The sequence below is a fragment of the Myotis davidii genome, unplaced genomic scaffold (assembly GCF_000327345.1).
Source record: "Myotis davidii unplaced genomic scaffold, ASM32734v1 scaffold175, whole genome shotgun sequence".
Taxonomy (NCBI): domain Eukaryota; kingdom Metazoa; phylum Chordata; class Mammalia; order Chiroptera; family Vespertilionidae; genus Myotis; species Myotis davidii.
In genome coordinates, this window is record NW_006286972.1 from 2,469,563 (window position 1) to 2,482,036 (window position 12,474).

Consider the following 12,474-nt stretch of genomic DNA (forward strand, 5'->3'; position numbering starts at 1 on the left):
GGTTTTTATTTGTAGGTGTTGCTTTTTTATTGATTTTAGAGAGGAAACGAAATGTAGAGAGATAGAAACATCACTGGTGAGAATCATTGATCAGCTGCCTCCTGCACACACCCTACTGGGAATCAAGCCCACAACCTGATCATGTGCCCTGCCCAGAGGAATTGAACCATGACCTCCTAAGTCACAGGTCAATGCTCAACCGCTGAGCCACTCAAGCTGGGAAATATTTTTTTAATGAAACATCCTTTTACATTTTGTCCTATGTCCTTGATTCATTGAGGGTTCCATAAAGAAAACAAACACCATTTAAGGTGTCTTAAGCAGAAAAGAATCCAATAAAAGTAAATAAACAATGAGTTCTGTCCTGGGAATGAAGTGAAGAGCATGGCAAAATCTAACACCTTGTAGAGATTACATTCTACATTAAGTGTGATAGGAAAATGACACAGTCCTGAGACGTGATCGGGCCCTACTGCCTCACTTGGAAATGTGAAGTCCCCAGCACTGCAAAGGTAAAAGGACTTGACCAAGTCAAGAGCTATATAGGAGCCCATCAGGACTGGAACTTAGGTCACCCAGATTCCTAGTGAACTGAACTGGTAAGACAGAACATATAAACTTGAGCAGGTCATTGTATTTGCTTTGATTAGTTTTTGTATGTTCATGTAGCTGTTTTAAAATTAAACAAAATGCTTTAGGACCTATGGGTATTTTTAATACCTAGCAATGATTTAGTTAATGGAGATCCTTTCAAAACATAAGGCAGGTCACATAACTCTATTAAAAACCTTGCAATGGCTCACTGTTTCTCTCAGGCAACAGCCAAAGTTTTGGAAGTGACTTATAGAGTCCTGTATACTAGTAATCTGCCCTCTGGACTCCCTTTTATATCTTGGACTTCTTCTCATATTACTCTCCCCTTTGTAATTCGAATGGGGCCACATTTCCCTCCTTGCTTTTCTCAAACACACCAGTTACACTCCTACTGCAGGCCCTTTGCACTCCCTGACTATTCCCTCACATGGAGAGTTCTTTTCTGAGACCTTTACAGGGCCTGTTTCTTTATAGCCTAAGTGATTGCATTTTAAAGGGTATTATAATATTCATCTCATAGCCTCATTGTTATCTTTGGACCTGCAAAGTAGAAAATATTCATTACCGGGTGCTTTAAGAAAAGTTTGCTGCCGAAACCGGTTTGGCTCAGTGGATAGAGCGTCGGCCAGCGGACTGAAAGGTTCCAGGTTCGATTCCGGTCAAGGGCATGTACCTGGGTTGTGGGCACATCCCCGGTGGGGGGTGTGCAGGAGGCGGCTGATCGATGTTTCTAACTCTCTATCTCTCTCCCTTCCTCTCTGTGAAAAATCAATAAAATATATTTAAAAAAAAGAGAAAAGTTTGCTGATGCTCCTGATTTACTACACTGAAGTATAATTAATGATGTTTTCATGTTTTCCCTCTCACTGAGGCCAATCCTGAGGACCTATGTAAAACTCCCATCTCCTCCCCCTCACAACTCCTTATCCTGCTTCCTCTGCATTACTTCTTCTTCTATACTAACTATTGTGTAATTTCTTATTGATTATTTTACTATTTCTGTTTTCTGTCTTTCTTCCCCAACTAAAATATAAACTCCTCAAGGACAATGTTTTATTAGTTCTGTTCAGTGATGTATTCCAAACACTTAGACAAGTATCTGGAATGCAGTAAACATTCAATTAATATGTGTCAAATAAATGAGTGTTGATATTATGCTTATTATATAGTGCAGACTATATGCTAATATAAAGGAGATCTAAGGCATAGTGAATGTGGCTCTTCTTTCACTCAGTCCCACACAGACTGACTCATGAAACCTGTCACATAACACATACATACATACACATAAGCATACGCACATCCAACTCTGAAGCTATTAATGGTTATATTAATAATTCTAAAAGTTTTAAGGAAAGATGGAAGAGGGGATTACTTTACACTAACACACTTTCTATGAACCCCCTTAAGTTTTTTTCTCTTTCCCAAGTGTTCATTTCTTATGACGGCTGTCATATCTATGAGTTCTCCCAGATTTTTCAATCATCTTTTCAATCTTTTCTCTCATTCTGATTGTTGGGAGTCACTTTGCAACATCCTGTGATTAAGTCCTACAACCTGTTCCCAATTGTACATCTATATTTCATCAAATTCAGTAAAACAGAGTTTTGCTAGGAATTCTCTCTCCTTAGCATGACCATTGGGGTTTTTAGGGTAGAGAAGGTTATTATCTTGTTGATTTATGTGACTATATCTTTCCCACAGAGTCTTCAGTAATTAAAGGGTATTATTTAGACTTCTTGGAAGCAAAAAGAGAGCAAATATCTTATAAAATAAGCAGTTTTTAGTCCATATAAGGGGAATCTGACCAATATTTTTATCTTTCCACCAAAATACAAGAGATTTAAACCAGGATAATATAAGAAAAGCAAGTCAGATTTAATCTAACAGAATTGTAGAAATGGATTGCGTTCAAAGCCCTAAGAAAAAAGTAATAAAGGGAGATTTAAACCAAAAACCAAATAAGTAAAAGACACCAAAAAGTAAAAAAATACAGAAAGATTCAGATAAAATAAATCAGAAAGAAAATCACAGAATTTCTCTGTCAGCCAAAAGAGAAAGAAATAATTAGTTGAATGTAAAAATAAAAATTCATTCAGCAGTAGTCCATAGACATAAAGTAAAAGCATGCAAACTGCTTTTTATTCTAACAGTGTTTGGTTGTTACGTGGCAAACGTTCAAACCTGCAGATTCTCTGTGCTTCTTGCAGTGTAAGTTCAGGTGTGTAGGTCATCAGAAGGGTACCTCACGCCCACAGCTAACCTTGTTAATTTCCTGCCTTCCTGGGGACTTGACTACAGAAGCACATGAAGCAAAGAGAGAATAACTCCAAAATTACTTTGGAAGAAATACTAGCTTTCAAGGAGGCCCTCCTGCACCTACTTCAAAGTTCAGTACATCAAACTTTGATATTCATATTGACTGTTGAAAGGATTTGTACGACATATACATGTATAAATGCATTCTACACTTGTTTCTCTCATATTACTCCCAAGTATATAAAGTAAATTCTTTATAGTATTCAGAGCTGTGGTATTAAAACTGTGGATAATGAAGAAACTAAGGGAGAAAGTTTCCAAACTGTCTCTAATTCACCTTTTCTTTTTTATATGTGAAGTTCACAAAGAGGTTCGTTGAGAAAAAAAAAAAGCTTTCGTTGTTTCAATGTATTTCCGTCATTTCCATCACTCTGTGTTAGCATCTCCAGAGAAACATTTAAAATCTAATGGTAAGTAGATTAACATTTGTGACCATTTCTTTATGACTATTTCTTTACCTTCAGTTAATGAAAAGGCATTCTTTATATTCTTCAGGAACTATGACGATGGGCCATATGCTATTTTTTTTCTCGTTTTATCTCTTCCTTTTTTCTCCTGTCATCAAAAGTTTGCAAATAATATACATTACCTTTTGCTACCAAGAAATACAAAACTAAAAGATGTGCTGTTGTTTTCATGGAGATTGTATTCCAATACAGAGGACAACTCTTACCCAATTAATTGCATAAAATCACATCTAGCTACAAAGTAAAACATAAGCTATGCAGAAAAAGAATGTGTCACTTTTGCCAAGAAAGCAAATAACTAAAAAAGTGAAGAGAGGTTCTCCTCTTGGGGAAGATTTTATTAAGAAACTGATAAATGACATGGAAGCGATAAGATGTTTGGAAATTATGAAGGCAAAAAGTTAGGGTTTGCTAAAGAAGGTGCAGTGGTCCTGCCAGGATTAAATGTTCCTATCAAAAGTGTAATGTGACTGCCCTTTTTCACTGCCTACAACTCTCTGCACTAAAATGTATAAATATTTGTTAGGTTTGATGCACCCTCACAGGTTATTGCCCAGGAATATAGAAATCCTTACTCTTTACTCAATTCTGGGTAATAAATCTAGAAAGCCAGTGAGTTTAGAGAAGAAAAATTAGATGTGGTCTTGGGCAATACAGGACTGGAGAAGAAGGAAGGTGAGATAATGCGGGGTCTTATTTACCATAAAAAAACTCTGGTTTTCATTCTGAGAACATTTAACAGTCATTCTATAAATGTGTATTGCCTGCTTACTACATGCCTTGTTCTAAGCATTTGCAAATGTATATCAGCAAAGACAATCAATAAGTAAATGATGCTGTATGCTTAAAGATGAAAAACAGCATGCCAATGTAGATGAGGATAAAGAGTGAGGAGTAGGTGGAGTGGGGGCAAGGATGAGCAATGGCTTCTCTGCCTTGTTAGGGTACATGTCTTGTTCCAAGATGGAAAATGAACTGGACTGGAGGCTTTTACAACAGTCCAGTCCAGAAGCAATGGCTTGGCCTATTAGTGGCGGGAGAGACATTTGAGAGAAATACAGCAGGTAAAATTGGGCGGAATTCATGATGGGTTTTATATGAAGGATGACATAATAAGAGAAGAGTATCAGGAGTGTTTCCTTCCATGCAGAATAAATTAATGTCAGTTTCATTTTTGGGAAAGGCAGTGATGCCAGTGGAATAATCTGGTTTTTATTTAACAGGAAAGAGGTAAAGGGAAGACTAGATAACATAGGCATGCCATTTATACAGCTTTGCCAGGAAGCTGTAGTTAACATTCTCCAAGTCTGTACCATGAGGGAAGGGACTGGACAATAGACATATGTCCAGTAAGGTCCAGGTAATGTGGGAAGGTGCTTATCTGTCTGTCAGTCACACCTGAGAACAAATCAATGGCCAGAATAGGCATGGTCACACCAAGCATGCAAAATCTAAATATTTAAATTCCTAGGCAAAGGGAGTTCAAGTTCTTGGCTCTTGGCTCTTGGCCCTGTAGCCGTCGTGGGACTCCTATTGTAGCGGGCACGCTCCCCTGCATTGGCTCTCAGCCACATGGGACCCACACAATGGACTAATGGACTTTAATTAGCCTGATGCTGACCCGGACCAGGATGCAACGTGGAATGGAAGCTCTGGACACGGGCCCTGCTTCTGGCTTTGCTGAATCCACAGCTGCCCCTTTTCAGGACTGGTTAAAGGGACACAGAGCTTTCGAACCTGAGGAATGTGCCTCCACACAAATAAAGTCTTTTACCACATCTCATTCTCCCACAGGGGCCTCTGAAAATGCTTATTTCAGTGGCACCCAAGAACCCCACTGCCATGAGCTGTCTCTCTGTATGTCTGCATATCAGAGAGAGAGCTTCCAGGCCTTTGAGGCAATGTTGCAGGGTAGTAGGAGGCTTGCATCTCAAGGGGACAGAGAAAATATTGATAATTGCAAGTTTCAAAACTAAATGTTCTAAGAAAGGTAAGTCAGTGGCTAAGTTTTGACTGGAACAAACGGCAAATTCTTTGGCAGTGTTTTTCTTTTTCAAGCAGTTCATTTGAAGAGGACTGGACTCATCCTAGGAACGTGGTCTTGAACTGAAGAAGCCAGGCTAGCGTTTGGTCAGGTCTCAGTATGGGGGCTTACACAGAGTGGTTTGCGCCAAGAATTTTTTATTTTGTCTTAGGAAATTGCTGTTCTCTTCCCCCTCCATGCTGTCTGTCTTCCATTGGACCCATTCCTTTATTTCCAACTGACAGACCAGTGTACGAGTATGTCAGAAGGAACCTCAGTTTTGAATAGGATTCACACCTCTCATGGATGTGAATAAATCTACTGATATTTTGGGAAGGACACCTTATCTGATTATACTCTTCATATAAGGTCGCCTGAGCCTCAGCTTTAACCCAACCAACCAACATCCCTGCCACTATTTATTTCTGTGCTTGTAGAACTCATATCCAGTACAAAATTAACATTTTTTTAATATGGTGATTTTTGTGAATGAACTTTCAGGCATTTCTATTTCACCTTTTAATTAGTCTGAAAACCATAACACCTTGTAAAATTGACAGTGAAATCCAGTCCAGAGAGAGTTCTTGTTGACACCTCAGGGATCTTTCAACTATCCCTTTGGTTTCAGTGCTGAATTCTCTATGGATGCAATGGAGCTCTTTGTTAACTGCTTGAACTTGTCAAGTTATACACGATGTCACGAGTAAGACAAATTACTACTAGTATATGCATGTTCACACGTTTGAAATTTGATATTACCCCTTATTTAAGTGAATCTTGTTTAAATAGTTAATATTAAAAATTATTCAGGAAATTTTATTAGCAATGAAAATGTTAATAGATGACTAGACCCATATTCTGTAATAAGAAATGTACCCTTTCAAAATATAAAATATTGTTATTGCTAGTAAGTTATATTTTTTAAAAATCTTTATTGATTTCAGAGAGTAAAGGAGAGGGAGAGAGGGATAGAAACATCAATGATGAGAATTATTGATTGGCTGCCTCTTGCATGTCCCATTCTGGGGATTGAGACCACAACCCAGGCATATAACCTGACCAGAAAATTGAACCATGACCTCCTGGTTCATAGGTTAATGCTCAACCACTGACCCATGCCAGCCAGGCAAGAAATGTAACCTTTTATTGACTATTTAAACTGAGTGTAAGTATATGTAAACATACTTCGACTGCTGTAGTGTGTTTTTGGTATTAAGTCCCATACCTTTCTCACATATGAAATGGTATTTCCTATGTTCTTGTGCTGAAAAAAATATTGTTTTAGTCTTATAGAATGAAAATGAGTTAGTGTGAATTATTAAGAATACACTGCTCAGTTTAGGTTTTTTTTATCTCTATGACTTATGTACACATTTGATGTTTTTCAGTGTGCCCTTATAATAGTCTTCAAATGATGTCATTTGCTTATAAATCCAACATGAAAAACCTAAAAGTTGACTCTCAGCATTTTCTTAGCTTTTTTCATTCTGTGGTTGATTCTGACCTACATAAATTCCCTGAAATGAGTCAGGTTCCTTCCAAATAGCTCAGGATTCCAAGCCCATCCTATAGGCTGCACAATACTTGTTCTTTGCTCATTTCAACTGCCAATGGGCTTTGTTATAAAAACGAACCACATTTTTTTTTGCCAGTAATAACATATTTGCTATAGAGGTTATATTGCAAATTTCACCAGGTTCCACATAGAAAGTGATATATTTTTATCATCACAATTACTGTTCCCCCAAAGAAATAGATGTAAGAAAATTGTAGAAGGGGGAACGTTTTTAAATACTAATTGTATGTGCTGATAGTTGTGAGTGCTATCCAGCAAAAGCTTGGAACAATTTCTCAGTTTCATTCACCTACTTAGCGTGTATTCCAGGGTCAATCATAATGAGGGAAAAAAAATCTCCCCCAAACACAACCACAGCTTCATTTTTCTTGTCTTCTCTGTAACCGAGGAGGCTCCAAGTTGACACAGATGGTAATAATAAGAAGGCAAGTCCTGAAAACTGCCAACTGCGTCATCCTGAACGCTTTCAACACACCTCATCTGAAACGATAACTATAATTCCTGTCCTGCGCCGCGCTCTGCTGCAGTGCCACACATCTTTTAAAAGTATTAGGGAAACAATTCAGAGAGCATTATTGGAAAATAAAAGAGGGCAAATATTCTGGACAACCAAATAATGAGTTTTAATACTTCCCAGAAGTTACCTAAAATCCCAGCTGAATTCAGACTTTAAGAGGTAAAGGGGAGAAAGGTCTTGGTGGCAGGGGTGGGAAGGGCTCGGAAAGAACCGATAAGTTCCACCCCGTGTATCCCCTGCCAATTTATCTGAAATATTGTAACATATATGAATTCACTTTAGCATCTATGGAAGACCCCAATATTAGGTGTGAAAATCTTTGAGCAGAAACATCCATGTAAAACTCTGATTAGGCAGCAACATATGACACATCAGAGAATGCCTACTTGCACAAGTAAAATCCTCTTTTACTTTATCTCATCTATAACATGATAAAAAATAGTAGGTAGTAGTAACACTTGAAAATTAAATCAATCAATAAACATTAACTATCTGTTTGAGCAATAGAATACTTAAATAAAAATTTTGTCTAGTGCACTATGTGCATAAAATATATTTTGCTATTTACGGTAAAAGCACTCATTTTTGTGCACTGGAACTGAGCCATGTTTGCACAACTCCAATGTTAAAACCTACAATGTAAAAACTTACCGCCTGTCACAAAAAATTATGAAATCAATGTATTTTTCAAATAAAATATGAGAAAATAAAAACCAAAATGTCATTTATTATTTAGTCTCTCAGTCCTGCAGCAAACAGAATCCAACTCAAATAGTTACCACCCAGATAACTTGTATTCATATGTGCCTTACCCATGTACACAGACAATAGGGGGGTGGAGGCCTGGGATGGGGTGTGAGGGAGGGCTATAAGGGGTCAATGGGAGAGAAAAGGGGACATGTGCAATACTTTCAACAATAAAGATATTTTTTAAAAGAAACTTTACCATGGCAAGGGCATAGACAATGGATGTTGAGGCACCCAGCGATCAGCAAGAGTGGGAAATTGTTACCACCCCTTGCCAACAGGACAAAGGCACATAATAGAACAGCAGGAGATGGAGCCTTAGCACAGGAGATTCCATGATTAAAGCCACAGTCATGGGGGGTACCAACACTAATAGAAAATGCTTCCAAAAATGATAGGGAATGGAGAAAAAATATCCCAACCTCCCCCCTGGGCCCTGTGATCACCCTGCCTATGGGAAACCTGAGGTGACACAGCCCAAGGAGTCAGCCTCCCAGTGCAGAAAGATGAGCATGAAAAGACAAAGAGTAGATTGAGCTCAGAGGGCTTCTAGTCATTTTATTAATAAGTATCATGTTTATTTTCTTGTATATGTAATGCATATTAACTTTAAAGAATTCAAAAAATGTATAGTCACAAAAAATGATATAACAATCACTCCAAATCTTTTCACAATGAAATAAACATTATGAACTATAAGTGAATCTCATTGCACACATTTTTCTAAGAATATATGTAGATATAAAAATATATGGAAAACAGATAGAAACTTGTTTTTAAAGAAAACAAGACTGTACCATGAAAGTACAATTATTAAAGTTTAATTTTCAATAATAACAACCTTAAAAATAAAACATAAATAGATTATTAGAATTCAAATAACTGTTTCCATACCGAAAAACTGGAAGTTCAGATAATATTTTACTCATATGATTAAAGGACATGACCAATAGTTTTAACCACAGGTTTTCATTTTTAAAAATCTATTAACTTTCTGTTATAAACAAAGAAAATGATAGTATGCCACATAATTAAATCATTTGTCTGCCTATATTCTGATTGTAAAATATATTATTACACTATTCAGTTTTACATTTTTATGTTTTTCAAGGATGTTTCATTTTATTTTTAAGGGAAATAGATTTTCATTAGTGGTGATTTATAAGGCTTTCTATACTTGAATATTTTACTCTATTTGAGTCCCATATACCACTATTTCTTTAGATTTTTCATGTTTTCAATTGTCCCCATGATGTATTTATATTTGAAAGATATCTTAGCTGGCTATAAAATTGTTGGGTTATACTCCTTTTCCTTTTGAACTTTTAGACATTACTCCATTGCCTTTAAGCACAACATACTTCTAGAGAGAAAGTATGGAACTTTTCTGATTTTTCTTCATTTTTATTTTGTTTCTATTTCCTAGATGCCTGATGAATGATTTCTTCACCTTGAAATTTAACAGCCTAAATAGGTAATATCCTAATATTGAAGAAGCTGAATTAAATTTTTCTGGTACGCTGCATGCAGGTTAATTTTTCTCCATTTCTTTCTTTTCTCACATAAAGTAAAAATATGTTCCTAAGAAATCATTCTGTCTACAGAAGCAGGCCTCATGTTTCTCAAAATTCAATTGAATGTTGCAAGATAGTGCATGACACTGTAAGCACCAAGTATGTTAAAAGGCTGAAATCAACAAATGACTTAACAAAAAAACAAACAAAAGAAAAACCCAATGTTGTAACAAAATAAAAACAGTTTAAAATTTTATTGATTTTTAGAGTAAGAGGAAGGGGGAGAGAGATTGAGAAACATCCATGTGAGAGCAAAATATCATTGGCTGCCTCCTGCAAGCTCCCTAGGGATCCAGCCCACAACCCAGGCATGTGCCCTGACTGGGAATTGAACCAGCAACCTTTTTGTGCACAGGATGATGTCCATCCAACTGAGTCATACCATCTAGGGCTAAATAAAAACACTTTTGAGTTATGTTTCAGGCTAAAAGGTGATGAGTTACTGTAGTTGCTTGGATTTGGTGATGAACTATTACCTGGCGATAGAATCGAAACAGATGTGGCTGAAGCAGAAGTGGCTCAGTAAAAGGCGGGTTCAGAATGAGTATCAACTACATAAGATTAAACTTGTTTTCTTTTAATGGGTTTTTAAGTTCAGAAAAATGTAAAATATATCTTGTTTTGGAACTTTGGTAAATTACTTTACATTGTCTTACATTTTGACCTTTAGGATGTAGAGTTCAAACTTGATATTAATTAGCTAAGGTATGCCTTCACTGTATCACCAATATTGCTTACCACACACAGCGGGTGCATGACTGTTAGACACTATAAAACTACATCGGCTGTGGTCAAAGTCAGGCGATCTGGCTTGCTCTGCTTTGTCCTATCACACTTTTATTGACACTCTAAGTTCCTGTGGGGACATAGTTTGGACGTTAGTGCCGAATGTTTGCTTTTTCAATATTTTACAAAAAATAATAATAATTTTGCGGTGATAATTTTATCTCATTACTTTCTCTGAAAATTCAATTCTTTTTATATTGGATCTTCTGGATTGATAGGTCTTTGAACATTTTAATTTTTCCCTTTTGATAGTCATATCCTTCAAGTTGATGTGAGATTTCTTCAACTTTATGCTGCAATGTTTCTATTGAGGGTTTCATTCCGACCATACAAATTCTTTGAGCTCTCTTGTTTTCTGGTGGTTTTAGCATCCAAACCTCTGCCCTTTGGGATATTGATTTTAAGCTGGTTATTTTTTTAAAATAAGGTTTGCTCAGAAAGAATATTTTCCTCTCCTTCACCCTCTCCTGCCTAAGAGATGCAGATGGAAAGGTCGGCTCCAGGAGGTGAATCTTAACTATTCCTCTCAGTATGTTATAGAAAGGCTCCATCCAGGGGCCTGTTAACTAGACAGCCCCATCCCTCCTATCTCACTGTTTCTGGGTTGCCTAGCAAGAATTTGCCTACCATGTGTGTTCCACTCTTCGTTCATGACCTATAAGTTGCCTGTATCCTCTGAAATCTTACTTCCTTTCTCTTCGGTCCATAATAGCATATAAATCTCAACTCTCCAATGCATGTAGTGCCATATCTCATGAAACTTCTGGTATTTCATTTGTAATAAACATTATACATTTTCTCCTGTTACCCTGTTTTTGTTAACATGATTATTAGCCCAACTAGAAGAACTTAAAAGGTGCAAAAAAATTGTTTTAGCCCCACATTAAAAATGGCTGAAGTACCATATCCTTTGAGAAGCCTTGTACAACTTTCTCAGGCAGATTAGTTGTTTTGTTTGCTGAATTTCCAAAGATGTGTGATTATCTCTCTCTATTGTGTTTATGTTCTATAATAGTTCATCCATTATTTAATGTTAACACCTACAGTTTCCCAAGCTAAAAAATCTTAGCAGTTTTTGCATCATATTTATATTAGGTTTCTTCATTAAAATCTAAAAGTTAAAAGTCATAAGTTATCTTTTAAAAATTTAATAAGGCATGGAAAATTAATACCTAATATATGCTTACTTTTACCTTTATGTTTTTATCCTTAGAATTCAGCAAAGTGCATGTCATTCTGTGTATGGTCACAATATATCTTACAAATAAAGATATTGGTGGGACTTGAAAGAGATTTTTTTTTTTTTATAAAACATTTTGGTTGCCCTAAATTTTCAAGAATATGTTTTGTAAATGGGGAGTAATTCACCTACCTATTTGGTAACAACATTTCTTGCCTATTAATCACCAAATTACATGTACCTTATCACAAGTACATGTAAATCTGAGTTAAAGAAATAAACAATTCCTGAGGACCAAGAGTCTGTTAGTCTCTTGTAAATAAACTTATTAGCCCTCATGGCATCTGTTTATTGTTGGACATTGTTTTTCTCTGTAGACCCAGAGTCTAGAGTAGCCAATAAGTGGATGTAGACAAAAGTAAAAAGGTAATACAATAAAAGAAATACAATAAAAACATCCCCTCATCATGTTTTAAACTGTGGATTATACAAATTTCCGCTTTCCTAAATACTGTTTGTTACCCATTTTTCTTGACAAATATCATTTACACAGATTATGTAACTCATTGTTAGGAAAAATAATGTTAGCTCTGTGTATAATAGAACATCAGGAATTAATACATTCCTGATGTTCTATTATAATGATAGCCTGAAACCAAAGCATTTTCCTCCATTAATCCCATGTCCTCAT